Here is a 21,022-nt window from a genome sequence, read left to right on the forward strand (position 1 = left end):
GTCTATGTTGGGACCAACAACAATAGGGAAGAGTAGACAAGAGGTCCTGTTTAGACAGTACCAGGAACTGGTAGCTGTAGTATAAGCATCTGAAAGGGTTAATCTTGTGAGTATTTAAAAAAATACCTCCTCCCATGATGATGTAAGAGATCAGGTGAGAGAGAGACTCGGTGGCTTTTGGTGGAGTCAGACAGACTAATGTGAAGATGTATATAGTTCTAATATAATAAATATCAGTGTTCTAACTAACCTAGACTGAAGCAGACTAAGTAAGGTGGCAGTGTACCAAACCAACTCATAATTATAAAAGGAAGTATAAAAGGAACCTACCGAAGTTGACAGAAGGGCAACAAATATGGGTACGAGACCAAAACAGAGGAGTTATTCTCCAGAGAAAGGAGAATCAGCAGTGATCTTGTTTACTAAGAACTTCAGATGGTATTATATGCAGAAATAGAAAGTATCTTATTCCTTTACATCAAAAATATCAATCGGTCATACATTTGGATGAATCAGATGGTGAACTGGAAATTCAGAAAACTCAGGACACTACAAACCTCAATCAAGGCTGTCCAAGTTAAGAGACAAGAGTTCAGAGAATGACTACCAATCTTCCACACCTGACAACATCAAGATCAAGGAGAGTTGTGAAGCCTCCTGACAGAATGAATCTTTTTTTAATTCATTCATGGGATGTGAGCATCATGGGATGTGATTTATTGCCAATCCCTAATTGCTCTTGAGAAAGTGGTGGTGAGTTGCCTTCTTGAACCGCCGAAGTCCTTAGGATGTAGGTACACCAACAGGACTGTTAGGAAGGGAGTTACAGGATTTTGACCCAGCGGCAGTGAAGGAATGGCGATATAGTTCCTAGTCAGAATGGTATGCGGCTTGGGAGGGGAACTTTCAGGTGGTGGTGTTCCCATGCATCTGCTGCCCTTGTCCTTCTAGGTGGTACAGGTCGTGGGTTTGGAAGGTGCTGTCTAAGGAGCCTTGGTGAGTTGCTGCAGTGCATCTTGTAGCTGGTGCACGCTGCTGCCACTGTGTGTCGGTGGTGATAGGAGTGAATGTAGAAGGTGATGGATGGGGTACCAATCAAACGAGCTGCTGTGTCCTGGATGGTGTCGGGCTTCTTGAGTTTGTTGGAGCTGTATTCATCCAGACAAGTGGAGAGTATTCCATCACATTCCTGACTTGTGCCTTGTAGATGGTGGACAGGCAGTGGGGAGACAGGAGGTGAGTTACTCACTGCAGAGTAACTCACTCCTAGCCTCTGACCTGCTCTTCTAGTCACAGTATTTATGTGGCTGATCCAGTTCAGTTTCTGGTCAATGGTAACCTCCAGGATGTTGACAGTAGGGGATTCAGTGATGATAATGCCATTGAACATCAAGGGGAGATGGTTAGATTCTCTCTTGTTGGAGATGGTCATTGCCTGGCAATTGTCTGGCGCGAATGTTACTTACCACTCATCAGTTCAAGCCTGGATGTTGTCCAGGTCCTGCTGCATATGGACATGGGCTGCTTCAGTATCTGAGGAGTCGTGAATGATGCTGAACATTGTGCAATCATCAGCGAACATCCCCACTTCTCACCTTATGATGGAGGGAAGGTCATTGATGAAGCAGCTGAAGATGGTTGGGCCTAGGACACTACCCTGAGGAACTCCTGCAGTGATGTCCTGGAGCTCAGATGATTGACCTCCAACAACCACAATCATCTTCCTTTGTGCTAGCTATGACTCCAACTAGCGGAGAGTTTTCCCCCTGATTCACATTGACTCCAGTTTCGCTAGGGCTCCTTGATGCCATACTCAGTCAAATGCTGCCTTGATGTCAAGGGCAGTTACTCTCACCTCACCTCTGGAAGTTCAGCTCTTTTGTCCATGTTTGCGCCAAGGCTGTAATGAGGTCAAGAGCTGAGTGGCCCTGGCAGAACAGAAACAGGGTGTCAGCAAGTAGGTTCTTGCTGAGCAAGTGCTGCTTGATAGCATTGTCGACAACACCTTCTATCACTTTGCTGATGATCGAGAGGAGGCGGATAGGGCATTAATTAGCTGGGTTGGATTTGTCTTGCTTTTTGTGGACAGGACATACCTGGGAAATTTTCCCACATTGCCGGGTAGATGCCAGTGTTGTAGCTGTAATGGAACAGCTTGGCCAGGGGCACAGCTGGTTTTGGAGCACAAGTTTTCAGTACTATTGGCAGAATGTTGCCAGGGCCCATAGCCTTTGCGTATTCAGTGCCTTCAGCCATCCTTCAGGATATGCTGGGCCATTAAGTTGCAGATTATGATTGAATACAATTCTGCTGCTGCTGATGGACCACAGAGCCTCATGGATGGCCAGTTTTGAGTTGCTAGATCTGTTGGAATCTATCCCATTTAGCACATAACACGATGGTGGATGCCCTCAATGTGAAGACGGGACCTCGTCTCCACAAGGACTGTGCAGTGGTCACTCCTACCAATACTGTCATGGACAGATACATCTGCGACAGGGGGATTGATGAGGACGAGGTCAAATACGTTTTTCCCTCTTGTTGGTTCCCTCACACCTGCCACAGACCCAGTCTAGCAGCTATGTTCTTTAGGACTTGGCCAGCTCAGTCAGTAGTGGTGCTACCGAGCCACTCTTGGTGATGGACATTGAAGTCCCCCACCCAGAGTACATTCTGTGCCCTTGTTACCCTCAGTGATTCTTCCAATTGGTGTTCAACATGGAGAAGCACTGATTCATCAGCCAATGGGGTGTGGTAGGTGGTAATCAGCAGGACGTTTCCTTGCCCAGGTTTGACCTGATGCTATGAGACATCATGCGGTCCAGAGTCAATGTTGAGGACTCCCAGGGCAACTCCCTCCTGACTGTAAACCACTGTGTCGCCACCTCTGGTGGGTCTGTCCTGCCGGTGGGGCAGGACATACCCAGGAATGGCAATGGTTGTGTCTGGGATATTGTCTGTAAGATATGATTCTGTGAGTATTACACTGTCAGGCTGTTGCTTGATTCATTTGTGGGACAGCTCTCCCAATTTTGGCATAAGCCCCCAGATGTTAGTAAGGAGAACTTTGCAGGGTTGACAGGGCTGGGTTTGCCGTTGTCATTTCCAGTGCCTAGGTCAATGGTGGGTGGTCCATACGGTTTCATTCTTTTTCTTAGACTTTGTAGCAGTTTAATACAACTGAGTGGTTTGCTAGGCCATATCGGAGGGCATTTAAGAGTCAACCACAAGTCTATGAAATCAGAGACTTGGGGAAGATGGGGTATATGTAAATATATATTTGGATAAAGACTTGGGGGGAGATGTAGTAAAAGGGTCTGAAAGGTTTTTGGTTGAGTCACACAGACTAGTGTGAAGAAGTATTTAGTTCTAAGGTAATAAATATCAGTATTCCAACTAACCTAGTCTGAAGCATCTCAATCAGCTAGACTAAGTAAGGTGGCAGCGTGCCAAACCAACAGACAACAGTAGCTAAATTAAAGAACAGGACGTCAAAGGTTATAATCTCTGGATTATTACCTGAGTCATGCGCAAATTGGCGTAGAGATAATTAGATTAGGGAAGTGAACACATGGCTGAAGTAGCAGTGTGGGAAAGAGGGGCCCCATTTCATGAGACACTGGCACCAGTACTGGGAGAGGTCGGGCTCTACCTGAATTGGCTGGGGCCAGGGTCCGAGTGGAACCATAGAACCATAACAAAATTTTGGCACAGAAAGAGGCCATTCAGCCCATCGTGTCTGCACCAGCGGAAAAAACTAGCCACCCAATCTAATCCCATCTTCCAGCACTTGGTCCATAGTTTTGCAGGTTACAGCTCTTCAGGTACATGTCCAGGTACCTTTTAAATGAATTCAGGGTTTCTGCAGTGAATTCCACACACCCACCACTCCCTGGGTGAAAAAGTTTTTCCTCATGGCCCCTCTAATCCTTCTAGCAATCACCTTAAATCTGTGCCCCTTGGTAATTTACCTCTCCACTAGGGGAAACAGGTCCTTCCTGTCTACTCTATGTGGGCCACTCATAATTTTGTACACCTCAATTAAGTCACTCCCTAGTCTCCTCTGTTCTAAGGAAAACAACCCTAGCCTATCCAATCTTTCCTCATAGCTGCAATTTTCAAGCCCTGGCAACATTCTTGTAAATCTCCTCCGAACTCTCTACAGAGCAATTATGTCCTTCCTGTAATGTGGTGAACAGAACTGTATGCAATACTCCAAAATAAAGAATAAATAAGGTCACAAGGACTTTAAACTAGTAGTTTGGTGGGGGAGGGCAAGGTGGAAAAGGTAGTGTAAGTAATAGTTCAAAAATAAAAGAAAAGGAAGAGAGTAGAGTAACAGTCAGAAATTGTGCTTTAGGCAATACAGGAGAGAAATAAAAAATGTGTGAATATAACATTACAGCAGAAGGACAGGTTAGGAAGTGTGGTCCAAATATGCAATCTTTTTACAAACACATGAAAAAATAAATAAATTGAATGAATTGTAGGCTCAAAATCAGCTTGGGAGGGATGTCATGGTAGCCATTACTGAGACATGGCTACAAAATGGTCGGAACTGGAACTAAATATACCAGGTTATAAGATTTACAAGAAAGATAGGGAAAATGGTGAAGGGAGGGGGAAGAGTAGCCTTAGTGATTAAGGATGAAATCATCTCAGTGGGGAGAGGACAGAATGAGATAAGCAGACAGTGGAGACTTTATGGGTAGAATTAAGAAATAGAAAAGGATTTGAGACTATAGCGTGCATTGTGTATAGGCCCCGGGTAGCAGCTGTGAAGTGGTAGATTGCATAAATGCAGCTATTAGACAAGCTTGTAGCAAAGACAGAGTGCTAATGGGGGATTTTAACTTTCATGTAGAATGGGATAACCAGACTAGTACATGCCAGAAAGGTTGTGAACTTCTTGAGTGTGTCCAGGAGAGTTTTCTGCAACAGTATGTTCTAAAACCAACAATGGGCCCTGCCATATTAGATTTAGTAATAAGCATTGAACCAGATTTAGTTAATAACAACAACAACTCATGTTTATATAGTGCCCTTAGCTGAAGGAAGATGGTGGGGTTAGCCATGTTAATGGTGGGTGAACATTTATCTAATAGAGATCATAATCCCAAGACGCTTCACAGGGGCATTATAAAACAAAGTATGACACCATGCCAGGTAAGTAAATATTAGGGCAGACGGCCAAAAGTTTGGTCAAAGAGGTAGGTTTAAAGGAGTGTTTTACAGAAGGAAAGCGAGGTGGAGAGGTGGAGAGGTTTAGGGAGGGAATTCCAGAGTTTAGGACCTAGGCAGCAGAAGGCACGGCCATCAGTGGTTGAGCGATTAAAATTAGAAATGCTAAAGATCCAGAATTAGATGATCACAGGTGTCTCAGAGCATTGTGGGGCTGGAGGAGATGAGAGAAGTAAGGAGGGGCAAGGCCATGGAGGGATTTGAAGCAAGCCTGAGAATTTTTAAATCAAGGCATTGTTTAACTGGGAAGTAGTGTAGGTCAGCAAGCACAGGGGTAATGGGTGAACAAGATTGGTTATGAGTTAGGACATAGGCAGTAGAGTTTTGGATGATCTCAAATTTACGCAGAGTAGAGCGAGGGACTGCATTGGAACAATCTAGTCTAGAGGTAACAAAGGCATAGAGGAGGGGGTTTCAGCAGCAGATGAGCTGAGACAGGGGTGGATGTTACGGAGGTGGAAATAGGTGGTCTTAGTGATGGTGAGGATGCATTATTGAAGGCTCAACCCAGGATCAAATATGACACCAAAGGTTGCAAACAGACAGGTTTAATCTCAGACTGCTGCCAGGGAGAGGGATAGTGTCAGTGGCTAGGGAGCGGTGATTGTGGCAAGGGCCAAAAACAATGGTTTCAGTCTTCCCAAGATTTAATTGGAGGAAATTTCTGCTTATCCAGAATGGAAGATCAGACAAGCATTCTGACAATTTTTTTTTAATTCATTCATGGGATGTGGGACTCACTGGCTATGCCAGCATTTATTGCCCATCCCTAATTGCCCTTGAGAAGGTGGTGGTGAGCTGCCTTCTTGAACCGCTGCAGTCCATGTGAGGTTGGTACACCGACAGTGCTGTTAGGAAGGGAGTTCCAGGATTTTGACCCAGCAACAGTGAAAGAACGGCAATATAGTTCCAAGTCAGGATGGTGTGTGACTTGGACGGGAACTTGCAGGTGGTGATGTCCCCATGCATCTGCTGCTCTTGTCCTTCGAGGTGGTAGAGGTCGCGGGTTTGGAAGGTGCTGTCTAAGGAGCCTTGGTGCGTTGCTGCAGTGCATCTAGTAGATGGTACACACTGCTGCCACTGTGCGTCGGTGGTGGATTGAGTGAATGTTTGTGGATGGTGTGCCAATCGAGCGGACTGCTGGGTTCTGGATGGTGTCAAGCTTCTTGAGTGTTGTTGGAGCTGCACCCATCCAGGCAAGTGGAGAGTATTCCATCACACTCCTGACTTGTGCCTTGTAGATGGTGGTCAGGCTTTGGGGAGTCAGGAGGTTAGTTACTCGCCTCAGGATTCCTAGCCTCTGACCTGCTCTTGTAGCCACGGTATTTATATGGCTACTCCAGTTCAGTTTCTGGTCAATGATAGCCCCTAGGATGTTGATAGTGGGGGATTCAGCGATGGTAATGCCATTGAATGTCAAGGAGAGATGGTTAGATTCTCTCTTGTTGGAGATTGTCATTGCACGGCACTTGTGTGGCGCAAATGTTACTTGCCACTTATCAGCCCAAGCCTGGATATTGTCCAGGTCTTGCTGCATTTCTACACGGACTGCTTCAGTATTTGAGGAGTCGCGAATGGTGCTGAACATTGTGCAATCATCAGCGAACATCCCCACTTCTGACTTTACGATTGAAGGAAGATCATTGATGAAGCAGCTGAAGATGGTTAGGCCTAGGACACTACCCTCAGGAACTCCTGCAGTGATGTCCTGGAGCTCAGATGATTGACCTCCAACAACCACAACCATCTTCCTTTGTGCTAGGTATGACTCCAACCAGCAGAGAGTTTTCCCCCTGATTCCCATTGACTTCAGTTTTGCTAGGGCTCCTTGTTGCCATACTCGGTCAAAAGCTGCCTTGATGTCAAGGGCAGTCACTCTCACCTCCCCTCTTGAGTTCAGCTCTTTTGTCCATGTTTGAATCAATGCTGTAATGTGGTCAGGAACTGAGTGGTCAAGGCAGAACCCAAACTGAGCATCACTGAGCAGGTTATTGCGAAGCAAGTGCTGCTTGATGGCACTGTTGATGCCACCTTCATCACTTTACTGATGATTGAGAGCAGACTGATGGGGCAGTAATTGGCCGGGTTAGACTTGTCCTGCTTTTTGTGTACTTGACATACCTGGGCAATTTTCCACATTGCTGGGTAGATGCCGGTGTTATAGTAATACTGGAACAGCTTGGCTAGGGGCGCGGCAAGTTCTGGAGCACTGGTCTTCAGTACTATTGCCGGAATATTGTCAGGACCCATAGCCTTTGCAGTATCCAGTGCCTTCAGTCGTTTCTTGATATCACACAGAGTGAATCGAATTGGCTGAAGTCTGGCATCTGTGATGCTGGGGACTTCAGGAGGAGGCTGAGATGGATCATCAACTCGGCACTTCTGGCTGAAGATTGTTGCAAATGCTTTAGCCTTATCTTTCGCACTGATATGCTGGGCTCCCCCATCATTGAGGATGGGGATATTTGTGGAGCCACCTCCTCCAGTTAGTTGTTTAATTGTCCACCACCATTCATGACTGGATGTGGCAGGACTGCAGAGCTTAGATCTGATCCGTTGGTTATGGAATCGCTTAGCTCTGTCTATCGCATGCTGCTTATGCAGTTTGGCATGCAGGTAGTCCTGGGTTGTAGCTTTACCAGGTTAACACCTCATTTTGAGGTATATCTGGTTCTTCTCCTGGCATGCCCTCCTGCATTCTTCATTGAACCAGGGTTGGTCTCCTGGCTTGATGGTAATGGTACAGTGGGGGATATGCCGGGCCATGAGGTTACAGATTGTGGTTGAGTACAATTCTGCTGCTGCTGATGGCTCACAGCACCTCATGGATGCCCAGTTTTGCATTGCTAGACAGAATTTAGAGACAGTGGAGGGGTCAACAGAGGTGGTGGTGAGGTAGAAGAGCCAGGTGTTGTCAGCATACATGTGGGGACTGGCATTTTGTTTTTGGATGATGTTGCCAAGCAGCAGTATGTAGATGAGAAATAGGAGTGGGCCACGGATAGATTCTTGGGGGACAGCAGAGGTCACTGTGCAGGAGTGGGAAGAGGAGACATTGCAGGTGATTCTCTGGCTATGATTAAATAGATAAGAATGGAACCAGGTGAGTGCAGTCCTACCCAGCTGGCTAACGGTGGAGAGGTGCTGAAGGAGGATGGTGTGGTCAACTGTGTCAATGGCAACTGAACATTTATCTGATAGAGATCATAATATGATTGAATTCAACACAGTGTTTGAAAGGCTGACTTCAATGCGAAGAGACAAAGACTGTCCGTACTAAACTGGGCAAGTCTGAGTGAAATGGCAGAAGATCAGTGTGAGGTGTTCAAAAAAAGAACTAAATATGATATCAAACCAGTTTATACCCCTAAGGGGCAAGAGCTCTATTTGCCAAAAAAGACAGTCATGAATGTCTAAAGTGGTAAGAGAAAACATAAAACTAAAAGAAAAAGCTTATAAAAAATGCAAAAAAAAGCTAAGATTCTGACAAATGGAAAAGATACAAAGAACCTGTGCATGTGCTGATTTCACCACAGCACGTTGTTGTTGCTTTGGATAGTGATAGTCTTCCTCTTCTGATATGCTGTCAGATACATTCAAAGTGCTTCCCATTCTGATTTTGTTATTTTGAAAGCCTCCAAGATTGAAAAAAGCTGTATCTACACATTTGCCAGAGGGAACTGAGACACCAGGTGCAATAAGTCAACTTTTATTTGGATGGGGCAATGGTAAATTTAAATACCGAGCTCAGCTACAGCTCAATCTCATCTCTGTTTCACTCATCAGTTTCCCAGCCCCCAGGAAACAACAACAACAACAAGAAGCTATGCTACACAATAGAGTGAAGTTAAAATCAATTAACAGAATCCTCATTAATGTTTCCTGAGGATGTTAAATGTACCAATAATTACACACCCGCCTGCATTAATTAATTCCCTGACTTTGGTGAGCAGGTTTCTTGCTGGCATCCTCTGTTAAACCCGGAAGTGTATTTGGAACCAGGTTGCAATCCCAATTGAAAATTCATTTAATGCCCCCACCTGCCCCAACCCATTTTGGGGGTTAAAATTCCCCCCAGAGAACCATGCATCACAGAAGGAGGCCATTCAGCCCATTGTACCAGAGCCATCTCTTTGGTCGAGCTATCCAATTAATCCCACTCCCCTGCTCTTTCCCCATAGCCCAGAAAATGTTTCCTTTTCAAGAATATATCCAATATCCGTATTTAGGCTTTGTTCATCGCAGCAAACAGGAGCTAACTAAGCACATGATTCAAATATCACTGTAAAGAAAAGCTTTACAAAATATCCTATTTAAATAAACCCACTGTTACAACCAGGTGAGAAAGAGGTCTAGGGTTCCCTTTCAGCCTTCACCTGGTCTTACTGTAACAGGGTTTTACTTTTAAACACACTGTTTTTAGCCCCCCCTTGGTGACTCCTTGTTCACCGCTTTCCAATTATAAGGCAAAGAAACCAGCACAAACAGTAGGTTTAAAGAAGAAAAGTGAAATTTTATTGAACTTAAACTCTAATTCAGTTAACGTCTATGGACACACGACGTGCCCATGCTAGCATGCATACACGATACACACATGCAGATGGGGACAGAAAAGAGCAGAAGAAATAAAGTGGAAAAGTTTGAAGCAATATCGGAAGAGTTTTTGTTACGGGTCTTCAAGCTCACTGTAGGGTCCTTGATTGTAGGTAGATCTTGCTTTTCGTTGGGGCCCAGTATTCTTCTTAAACCTTGTTCACTGTAGGAGACTTTTCTCTCTTGGGGTTCATGTGTCTTCGATGGATTCAGAAGCTGGTGAGAAAGAGATTGGAGCAGGCAAACAGGCAGGAGACGCTATGGCGAGCCAGCCAGGAGAGTTCTTCTCAGTCCAGGAGCATTCTGCTTTCTGCCAGTTCAAACACTGCCTCTACAATAGCTAGTTAGTCATGTGACTAAACTGGTCTGACCATGTCTGTTTGTGTATTTGGAAGCAGGGGATAGCTCCTTTGTTCCAACACTGTTTGCTAGTAATATGCAACAATGTCCTTCTAGCTAGGGGCTTGGCAACCCCTTATAATAGGCCTTCACCTCTTCCCAGCAACAATTTGAAATTTAATGTCCCTGTGGTGAAATTAATGTGCCTCATTCTTGGCAGGTCAGGGCCTGCATGACACCTACCTTTTGATGGGTTCCCAAAAATTGGTGGCTGGACATGTAGTGCTTGTACAGGTGGTGAAAGCAAGGTCCACAGTAACCATAAAATGCCTTTGGCAGCCTCTCAGGTCTCCTAACGTACATAAATATTGGGAGATCTGCTCATGCTCTAGCTCCTCTCTTTTAATATAACAAAAGTGTGTTTTTAAATTATCCTTTTTATTTTACAAGCACAAATAAATGAAAGATATTCTTAAATCTATCATTGAACTTACCATGTGTGCCATGAAGGAGCAAACAATTTGATATCTCACCACTTGTCCAAATCTCCTGTTAATATACTGTAGGGGAGGGATAAGGAAGATGTAAGAACTTAAATTTCCTGAAGGGTTTCTAAATGAATTTATGAAAGACTACAAATAGTTCTACCTTTGGGCAAGCTAGTCAGTTAAGCTCCTATCGAACTAAATGTTAACAGTCCAGTAGTCCAAACACAGCATGACACCAAAATCTGAAAGTGATATTTCTTGAGTTTTAACCATTCTTAATTATACTCCCCAATCAGTGGCAATCTTTTGCAACAGGAGTAAAATTCATGTGGTGCAACCAATGAGTGGACTGTCTATGACTAAATCGCTTTTTGGACGGCTACAATTGTGTTCTCGCTTTCTTTAGCTAGTCATAGAGCCATAGAGTTATACAGCACAGATACAGGCCCTTTGGCCCATTGTGTCTGTGCTGGCCATCAAGCACCTATCTATTCTAATCCCATTTTCCAGCACTTGGCCTGTAGCCTTGTATGCTATGGCATTTCAAGTGCTCATCTAAATACTTCTTAAATGTTGTGAGGGTTCCTGCCTCTACCACCTCTTCAGGTAGTGTGTTTCCGATTCCAACCACCCACTGGGTGAAATTTATTTTCCTCAAATCCCCTCTAAACCTCCTGCCCTTTACCTTAAATCTATGCCCCTGGTTATTGACACCTCTGCTAAGGGAAAAAGTTTCTTCCTATCTACTCTATCTATGCCCCTCATAATTTTGTATACCTCAATCAGGTCCCCTTCAGCCTTCTCTGCTCTAAGGAAAACAACCTTAGCCTATCCAGTCTCTCTTCATAGCTGAAATGCTCCAGCCCAGGCAATATCCTGATGAACCTTCTCTGCACCCTCTCCAGTGCAATCACATCTTTCCTATAGTGTGGTGACCAGAACTGTACACAGTTACTCCAGCTGTCGCCTAACTACCATTTTATACAACTCCATCATAACCTTTCTGCTCTTATACTCAATGCCTCGATTAATAAAGGCAAATATCCCATATGCCTTCCTAACCACCTTATCTACCTGTGCTGCTGCCTTCAGTGATCTATGAACACGTACACCAAGATCTCTCCGACCCTCTGTACTTCCTAGTGTCCTATAATCCATTGTATATTCCCTTGCCTTGTTAGTCCTCCCAAAATGCATCACCTCACACTTCTCAGGATTAAATTCCATTTGCCACTGCTCCGCCCGTCTTACCAGCCCATCTATATCGTCCTCACTATTTACGACACCACCGATTTTAGTGTCATCTGCAAACTTACTGATCATACCTCCTATATTCACGTCTAAATCATTAATGTACACTACAAACAGCAAGGTTCCCAGCACCGATTCCTGCGGTATACCACTGGTCACAGGCTTCCACTTGCAAAAACAACCCTTGACCATCACCCTCTGACTCTTTCCACTAAGCCAATTTTGGATCCCTTGCCAAATTGCCCTGGATCCCATGGGCGCTTACCTTCTTAACCAATCTCCCATGCGGGACCTTATCAAAACAAAAGAGCTGGACTCAAGAGGTGAGGTGGGAGTTACTGCCCTTGATATCAAGGCAGCATTTAACCGAGTATGGCATCAAGGAGCCCTAGCAAAACTGAGGTCAATGGGAATCAGGGGAAAACCCACCGCTGGCTGGAGTCATACCTAGCGCAAAGGAAGATGGTTGTGGTTGTTGGCGTTCAATCATCTGAGCTCCAGGACATCACTGCAGGAGTTCCTCAGGGTAGTGTCCTAGGCCCAACCATCTTCAGCTGCTTCATCAATGACCTTCCTTCAATCATAAGGTCAGAAGTGGGGATGTTCGCTGATGATTGCACAACATTCAGCACCATTCGTGACTCCTCAGATACTGAAGCAGTCCGTGTAGAAATGCAGCAAGACCTGGACAATATCCAGGCTTGGGCTGATAAGTGGCAAGTAACATTCGCGCCACACAAGTGCCAGGCAATGACCATCTCCAACAAGAGACAATCTAACCATCTCCCCTTGACATTCAATGGCATTACCATCGCTGAATCCGACACTATCAACATCCTATGGGCTACCATTGACCAGAAACTGAACTGGAGTAGCCATATAAATACCGTGGCTACAAGAGCAGGTCAGAGGCTAGGAATCCTGTGGCGGGAAACTCACCTCCTGACTCCCCAAAGCCTGTCCACCATCTATAGGCACAAGTGAGGAGTGTGTTGGAATACTCTCCACTTGCCTGGATGAGTGCAGCTCCAACAACACTTAAGAAGCTCGACACTGTCCAGGACAAAGCAGCCCACTTGATTGGCACCCCATCTACAAACATTCACTCCCTCCACCACTGACGCACAGTGGCAGCAGTGTGTACCATCTACTAGATGCACTGCAGCAACGCACCAAGGCTCCTTAGACAGTACCTTCCAAACCCGCGACCTCTACAAACTAGAAGGACAAGGGCAGCAAATACATGGGAACGCCACCACCTGCAAGTTCCCCTCCAAGTCACACACCATCCTGATTTGGAACTATATCGCCATTCCTTCACTGTCGCTGGGTCAAAATCCTGGAACTCCCTTCCTAACAGCACTGTGGGTGTACCTACCCCACATGGACTGCAGCGGTTCAAGAAGGCAGCTCACCTCCACCTTCTCAAGGGCATTAGAGATGGGCAATAAATGCTGGCCTGATCAGCGACTCCCACATCCCATGAATGAATTTTTAAAAAATCCTTACTGAGGTCCATGTAGACTGCATCAACTGCTTTACCTTCATCTACACATCTAGTTACCTCTTCGAAAAATTCAATCAAGTTTGATAGACAGGATCTCCCCCTGACAAAGCCAAGCTGAGTTTCCTTGATTAATCCCTGCCTCCCCAAGTGGAGATTAATCCTGTTCCTCAGACTTTTTTCAATAGTTTCCCTACCACTGATGTTAGACTCACTGGCCTGTAATTACCTGGTTTATCCCTGCTACCCTTCTTGAATAATGGTACCACATTCACTGTCCTCCAGTCCTCTGGCACCTCTCCTGTGGCCAGAGAGGATTTAAAAATTTATGTCAGGGCCCCTGCAATCTCCTCCCTTGCCTCACATATCCTGGGATACATCTCATCTGGGCCTGGGGATTTATCCACTTTTAAGTCTGCTAAAACAGCTAAGAAACTGCAAAAGTGAAAATAACTAAAATTATCTTTACCTCGTAAGTACTAATTATGTTTAGTCTGTAGAAGAGCGGAACGTAAATCAGGCAAATGATTATCATTGTAAATAGCCAAGAGAAGTTGAGCACAAGAACATTCAGCCCAGTGTTGTACACTTCAACGGGATAGCCAATCACTGTAATCATAAGCAGAAAAGGCTGAAGATTAGTCTAAAACAAAGCATCAAAACCACAGGATTTAAAAATCATACATGCATCAACTTTACATATAGATTTCTAGTTTTTTAAAGAGAAGTTGTTGACTGAATGGTCATTTTCTTCACATCAAATTTAAACATGAATGGATGTGAAAACCTGGGATGCATGCTCCTGATTCCCCAGGATGTGCTCCATACATGTGCCACTTCCCCCTGGGATTGCTGAATTGCAGAATTACCCCTTTCCTCAGCCGGTCCACACAGCAGATTAGACAGCAGTCTGGAGCTTTTTAATGCAATTTTACTTAGTTACTCAATCAGTTGAGGGTCCTAATCCACCACAAAGGATCTTTTATTCCTTCAACAACATTAGCAGTTATAGTTAGAAACATCAATACAAATAGCTAACTCAATTTCAACAATAGGAAAAAAGAATTAAAGTGGTTTTCTGATGGAAATGCAGTAGACAGGAATATTGTTTCAGGGAGTCGCCTTAAAGAGCAATGAAGTGGCATTGTCTATTGGAGCACCAACATTGAATGTCAACGGGCTAAAAATTGGATAAGGCTCGCTAAAGGGGGCACGGGGATTGCTATACATGATTAACCTGTGTCTGTTGAAGGTAATGCAGGCTGCCCACAAAGCTTGTGCTGTCTGCTCATTTCCACAATTGTGGTTTACAGCTCAGCACTGAACACACTGTTGAGTAGGGGGACACTCAGCAGGGGGCCCAAGTTCACGCAAGGCTAGCACCACGTAAAGTTAGCCTGCACCTCTTAAAGGCAGAGATGCATTCTGCCTGCAGCAGATGTTGGAAGTCAGTGGGAAACACTATAGGAGTAGGAAAAAAAACAGAAAAATGGCACTGCAGGCCAGAGAGTGATCCTAAGTTCTCTGATGGAGGAATTCGTGAAGGAGGTTGAAAGGAGAGAGGTGCTCAAACCACAGAGGGCCAGGAAGCCCTCCAAATAGACAATGCAAAGACAGCAGGTGCAGATAGTCATGCAGATCAATTGCAGGAGTCTGACCCCGAGGCTCTGAAAACAATATCGGAAGTTCAATGACATCACACGAGTGGCCAAGGTTAATGAATGCATTTTCAAATACCATATCCCAGTAATTGCACTGCCAACCTCACACACTGCTCTATATAGCACACCCCCATCACTCACCCATCAACAATCTCGAGCAAGCAGGACTCATGCCCAATATTTCCATTAAAATGTAGTTGTTGTTCACATTTTGTTCAGTGCATGGTCCTTTTAAATTCTTTGACACGGCCATGCACACATGTTGGGAGTATTTTATGTCAGCGATGGGGGCCTCAGCCACCAGATGAAGAGCCGGCAAGAGCCCTGTGTCGCCTCCTCTGGGGAAGGCCCGCTGCACTGTGTGCCAATTAGGCACTTAAATGGATAGTGGCGGGCCTTCCCCAGGATTAAGGACCCTGGTGACAGAAGTCCCGCCTGCTGAGAGCTGCTGGCCAATCAGAAGCTGGCAGCTCTTTTACTGAGCAGCACCACAGCAGAGGACAGGATCATCGAGGGACCCAGGCCACAGGTGAGTCACAGGAGGGGTTTTGTAAGGTGGGAGTTGCAGGGTACGGGTTGTAGGGAGGTTGGCAGCAAAGGCAGGGGCTTGGCCCTCAGTGGGCACCCCTTCCCAATGTCGGGTCCCACGATGAGGCACTAAGTGCCTTTGAACAAGAGACCTCATTCCCCCCCACCCCCACCCACACAACCATCGGAGCCAGCAAGAACCCCACACAGGGCTGCTTAGCATGCCCTCTGCCTGGCAACAAGCCAGCCTACTGCTGGACTAATACTGGAGGCGGCGTGATGAGGCCCGCAATTGGACATTAATTGCCCACTTAAAGGCCTCAATCGGTGGTGGGGTGGGAAGGCCGTCCACGGGCCTTCCCATCACAGACTCAATAGAGATGGAGGCGGGAAGGTGGTGGGTGGGACCACCGCTACCATCCCACCTGATTAAATGTGCCCCTGCCTTCAAACTCGCTGGAAGGGAGAGCAGAAAATCCCCCCTGCAATTTATCACAGAATTAGGCCTGCGCGGTACCTTTTAGGCTGCTGTGCTGCTGCAGAACCACACAGCTTAGCGAGAACATAGTTCATGCCTAACATACATATGGTTCACCTCATCCTCACACACCTATCACTGCCGCAAGCCTCACACCCACATCTCACAACTTCCACATACAACTAGCAATTCAGCTATGACAGGCACATCACCCAAACACATTGCAACAAACTCACTGACACTCTTACCCCTCTTTCGCAGGACAAGTTGGCCCATAACAGGAGGAAGCAACAACGAATAGACAGGCACAGCTGAACCTCCTCAGCCCCTTGGAGGAGATGGTGCTCAGCCTTATTATTGCGGGCATCAATGAGGCCATGGCAAGCAGCATTGCTGAAGTCATTCAGCATGCTGGTATGTTTCTTCACCCTCAGCTCACTTCACCCTCAGCTCACAATCTGGTATGATGTAGAAGCTGCAGATGGTGTAACCATGGACCTCTTGCTTTCCCCACATCCCCTCCCCTCACACCAATCCTCCCCTTGTGCATTTATGCTTTCAGATACCCAAGAACTGCCACCTGGCCAGCCAGTGATGCCTGAGAATGAAGGCCCAGTGGAAGAGTAGAACCTCTGAGGAAGGACTGTCACTTATCTGACACTCAGATACTGGCACTGCGCATACTTTAAAGGGTAGTATAAAGGTGGGAGCTGCACATGGTGGGCTGGAGTTTATTGTCCTGTAGAAGGCCAGTTTTTTGGCAGAGTGGGCTGGAGAATCAACGCGGAGTCATCCGCCATGGAACCCGATACCATAATGCTGGTTTCCAATTTTCTTGGAGGCGGCAAAGTTCCGTGACGGGATTGTAATTTAAATCTATTATATACTGTTTTGCATGCATTTGTATCTAATTTACCATGATCCTACCAAGCGTTCGCAATCTTGTGCATGACGTGCAGCAGTCATGTGCCTTCACTTTCCCGCCTTTGAATAGCTGGTGCCAGAGATGCGAGAGTTCTCGACACCTCCAGATGTTAGGTAAGTTAACCATTGTTATCTAGGGGAAGTGGTTTTTAAATCAGACATTGCCACTAAGCTCAATCTGCAGATGTATTATGTGTGTGAGGGGAGGTGGGGGGGATCTCTGCAAGTGTATACTGTTGGGAGGAGGGAATTCGGCAAGTGTATACTGTTGGGAGGAGGGAATTCGGCAAGTGTATACTGTTGGGAGGAGGGAATTTGGCAAGTGTATACTGTTGGGAGGGGGAGCTCTGCAGGTGTCAGCGAGTGTGTAGGTGGTTTTTGTCGGGGGTCCAGTACAGGGTATTACAATGGTGTCAGTATGGTCATGATGGTTCGCACTTTTTGAAAAGTTGTGAAAACAACATGAATCCGTACCATAGAGCTAATACAGGAATCCTGCAGAACCAAAATTAACACAAATCTTTGCCCAGATAGGTGTACTTTACCTTTTGAAGAAAGCCGAAGGTCCAAGGAGGATAGAGATGGGTATGATTCACCCTGTTTTCCTGGATCCCCTTGCTGTGCTGAGGCGTATCCACTGGAGGCGGGCCCAAGGGGCAACTGCAGCTCAAGGAGAAGCTCCTAGCTGCGAGCAGCAGCAGCTGCCAAGGCAAAGAAGAGCCCAGCTATGCGAGCAAGTCTATAGAACTCAGCTGATATACCTGCAGATGTCTAAGCGAAACTGCCAAAGAAGACTGCGATTGTCCAGAGAGGCCATCTCAGAGCTCTGCGCGCTGCTGAATGATGATTTGCGATCAATGGGTTTTGGTGGTCACCCTATGCCTGTGGCCCTCAAATTTACTGTGGCCCTAAATTTTCATGCTCTGGATCATTCCAGGATTCAACCGGTGACATGCGTGGGGTATCTCAATCTGCCGCGCATTGCTGCATCAGGGAGGTGACCAATGCTCTGTTCAGGAGGGCCAGAGACTTCATACTCTACAGGACAGAGACAGAGAGTCAGGCCAAGTGGGCCATTGGATTTGGGGCCATTGCGGGATTCCCGCAGGTCCAAGGTGTGATCGATTACATCCATGAGGCCATCAAGGCTCCCACGGACCAACCAATCACCTTCATAAATAGAAAGGGGTTTAATTCAATTAATGTCCAACTGGTATGCGACCACAGAAAGCACTTCCTACTAGTATGTGCCTGCTTCCCAAGCAGCTGCCATGACTCATACATACTTCATCAGTCCCAGGTGCCACTACTTTTCACTCCCCCCATTCGCCTTCATGGGTGGATTCTTGGGGATAAGGGCGACGAAGACATGGCTTCTGATGTCAGTAAGGAACCCCAGCAATGACACGGAAGAGTGTTACAGCTCCTGTCATGGATCTACCCAAGCGACCATCGAGCAGGCCACTGGTATGCTGAAGATGCGGTTCCGCTGCCTTGATAGATCTAGTGGAGCCCTTCACTATGCCCCAGACATGTTTGTGCATATCATTGTGGTCTGCTTTGTTCTATACAACTTAGCACTACAGAGGGGGGAGGCGTTGCAAGATGAAGAAATGAGAGCATGAGACATTCTCCGATGAAGAGGATACAGAGAGCACACAGGTCAAGCATGCATGGAAAATCAGAGAACAGTGATGGAGGCCAGACATGGTGAGCAGCGTGCAAGGGAGGCAAGGCAGAGACTGATAATCGTGCTCTTTCACAATTCATGAATTGCAATAAATATGCTTGCTACCAAAACTCACCATCATGCATGTAGCCTCATGTCCTTTGCCTCCGTAATATCTCTCTCTCCAGAATAAATGTTGAGCCAGTGACCATGTGACAACATTCATGCAATTAAACATGATGCTCATTGGCATGTTAATGATGTCGGTGGTCACAGTGACAATGCTGTATTGCTTATGATGGAATTGCAGGAGCCACAATCATGGTGGAATATGGTTTTCAAACAATAAAGGTTGATGATTGGCAGTAAAACGCATTTAATTAAAGTAAACATGACATTTACTTACTTAGCTGAAGTCCGGGGCAGCAGCAGACCTGGGAGGAACTGGGACTGGAGCGGAGCTATTTAAATAAAGAGCAGGGCTCGAGGCCCTTTACTTACCTGAAGTCTGGGATAGCGGCAGTTAACGGCAGGCCTCTCTGGCTGTGTCAGCGCGCGCTGGGTTTGAAGGGTGGAAAGGGAGACTGCCAGTGACATCACGGGAAATCTGCGGGCTGATTGGTTGGTGGGTGTCAGCTGTTGTTGCCTGTGGATAGCTTCGAAAGATCAGAGAAAAAAAGTTCTTTTTTTTAAATAAAAACCCTCGGATAGCTACTTTGTGGGTGAGGACAACTCGTTTTTTTTTTAATTAGTGTAATTTATTAGTGATTACTAGTTGGAATAGTGCTGTTTGGTCAGAGTGAGGCTGTGAGTTGTGTGTGGGCGATTTCGCTGGCTAGGGAGGGAGGTGCTCTTCGGTCTCTTTCTTTTCTGCCTTTCAGCCTCCACGGTCCAGGGAAAAAGCTGATTGGCAAATAACTGGTAAGTTATTCTACTTATTACACGAGCAATAATTAGATTGCAAAGCTAAGTAATGGCAGGGCAGCTCGGCCAAGCGGAATGCGCTTCCTGTGGTATGTGGGAAGTCGTGGATGCACATGTCTCCTTGACAAACACATCTGCAGGAAGTGTCACCGGCTGTAGAAGCTTGAGGTCCGGGTTTTGGAATTCAGGCGGCGGCTGGAGTCACTGTGGTGCATCTGCAAGGCAGAGAACTACGTGGATAGCACGTTTCAGGAGGTAGTCACCCCGGAGCTTAAGAGAACACAGGCAGAGAGGAACTGGGTTGCTGCCAGACAGACAAGAAGGTCAAGGCAGGTAGTGCAGGAGTCTCCGGAGGGCATCCCACTTTCTGACCGGTATTCAGTTCTGAGTACCAATGGGAGAGTGGGTTCCTCTGGAGAATGCCCTGAAATTGTCCTATCTAAGACTGCACTCAGGCTCCCAACCCCTGCCAAACTAGTTTAAACCATCCCCAACAGCACTATCAAACCTCCCTGCAAAGACATTTGTCTCAGTCCTGTTCAGGTGCAGACTGCCTGGCTTGCACAGGTCTCACCTTCCCCAGAACCTGTTTCAAGCCCCCAGAAATCTCAAGACCTCCCTCCCTCCTCTGGGGCAGCACAGTGGTTAGCACCGCAGCCTCACAGCTCCAGCGACCCAGGTTCAGTTCTGGGCACTGCCTGTGCGGAGTTTGCAAGTTCTCCCTGTGACTGTGTGGGTTTCCACCGGGTGCTCCGGTTTCCTCCCATAGTCAAAGACTTGCAGGTTGATAGATAAATTGGCCATTGTAAATTGCCCCTAGTGTAGGTAGGTGGTAGGAGAATTGAGGGTAGGTGGGGATGTGGTAGGGAATATGGGATTAATGTAGGATTAGTATAAATGGGTGGTTGATGGTTGGCACAGACTCAGTGGGCCGAAGGGCCTGTTTCAGTGCTGTATCTCTCTATGACTCCTGCACCATCTCTCCAGCCACACAATTATCCGGTGTATTTTCCTATTTCTATACTCACTGGTACCTTTGGTGAGGGAACTAAATATAACATTTCCAAGTTTGCAGATGACACAAAGCTGGGGGCGGTGGGGGCGGGGGGGGGGGGGGGACTGTGAGCTGTGAGGAGGATGCAAAGAGGCTCCAATGTGATTTGGACAAGTTGAGTGAGTGGGCAAATGCATGGCAGATGCAGTATAATGTGGATATATGTGAGGTTATCCAGTTTGGTTGTAAAAACAGAAAGGCAGATTATTATCTGAATGTTGATAGATTGGGAAAGGGAGAGGAGCAATGAGACCTGGGTGTCCTTATACACCAGTCATTGAAAGCAAGCATTCAGGTGCAGCAAGCAGTTAGGAAGGCGAATGGTATGTTGGCCTTCATTGCAAGACAATTTGAGTACAGGAGCAAGG

General features: G+C 46.3%; 1 pseudogene; it reads right to left on the reverse strand.

The window, feature by feature from the left end:
- Positions 1-21,022, reverse strand: part of LOC137384587 (sodium/iodide cotransporter-like) — a 197,369-nt pseudogene that overhangs the window by 132,561 nt on the left and 43,786 nt on the right.

The sequence above is a fragment of the Heterodontus francisci genome, chromosome 26 (genome assembly GCF_036365525.1).
Source record: "Heterodontus francisci isolate sHetFra1 chromosome 26, sHetFra1.hap1, whole genome shotgun sequence".
In the NCBI taxonomy this organism is placed as follows: Eukaryota; Metazoa; Chordata; class Chondrichthyes; order Heterodontiformes; family Heterodontidae; genus Heterodontus; species Heterodontus francisci.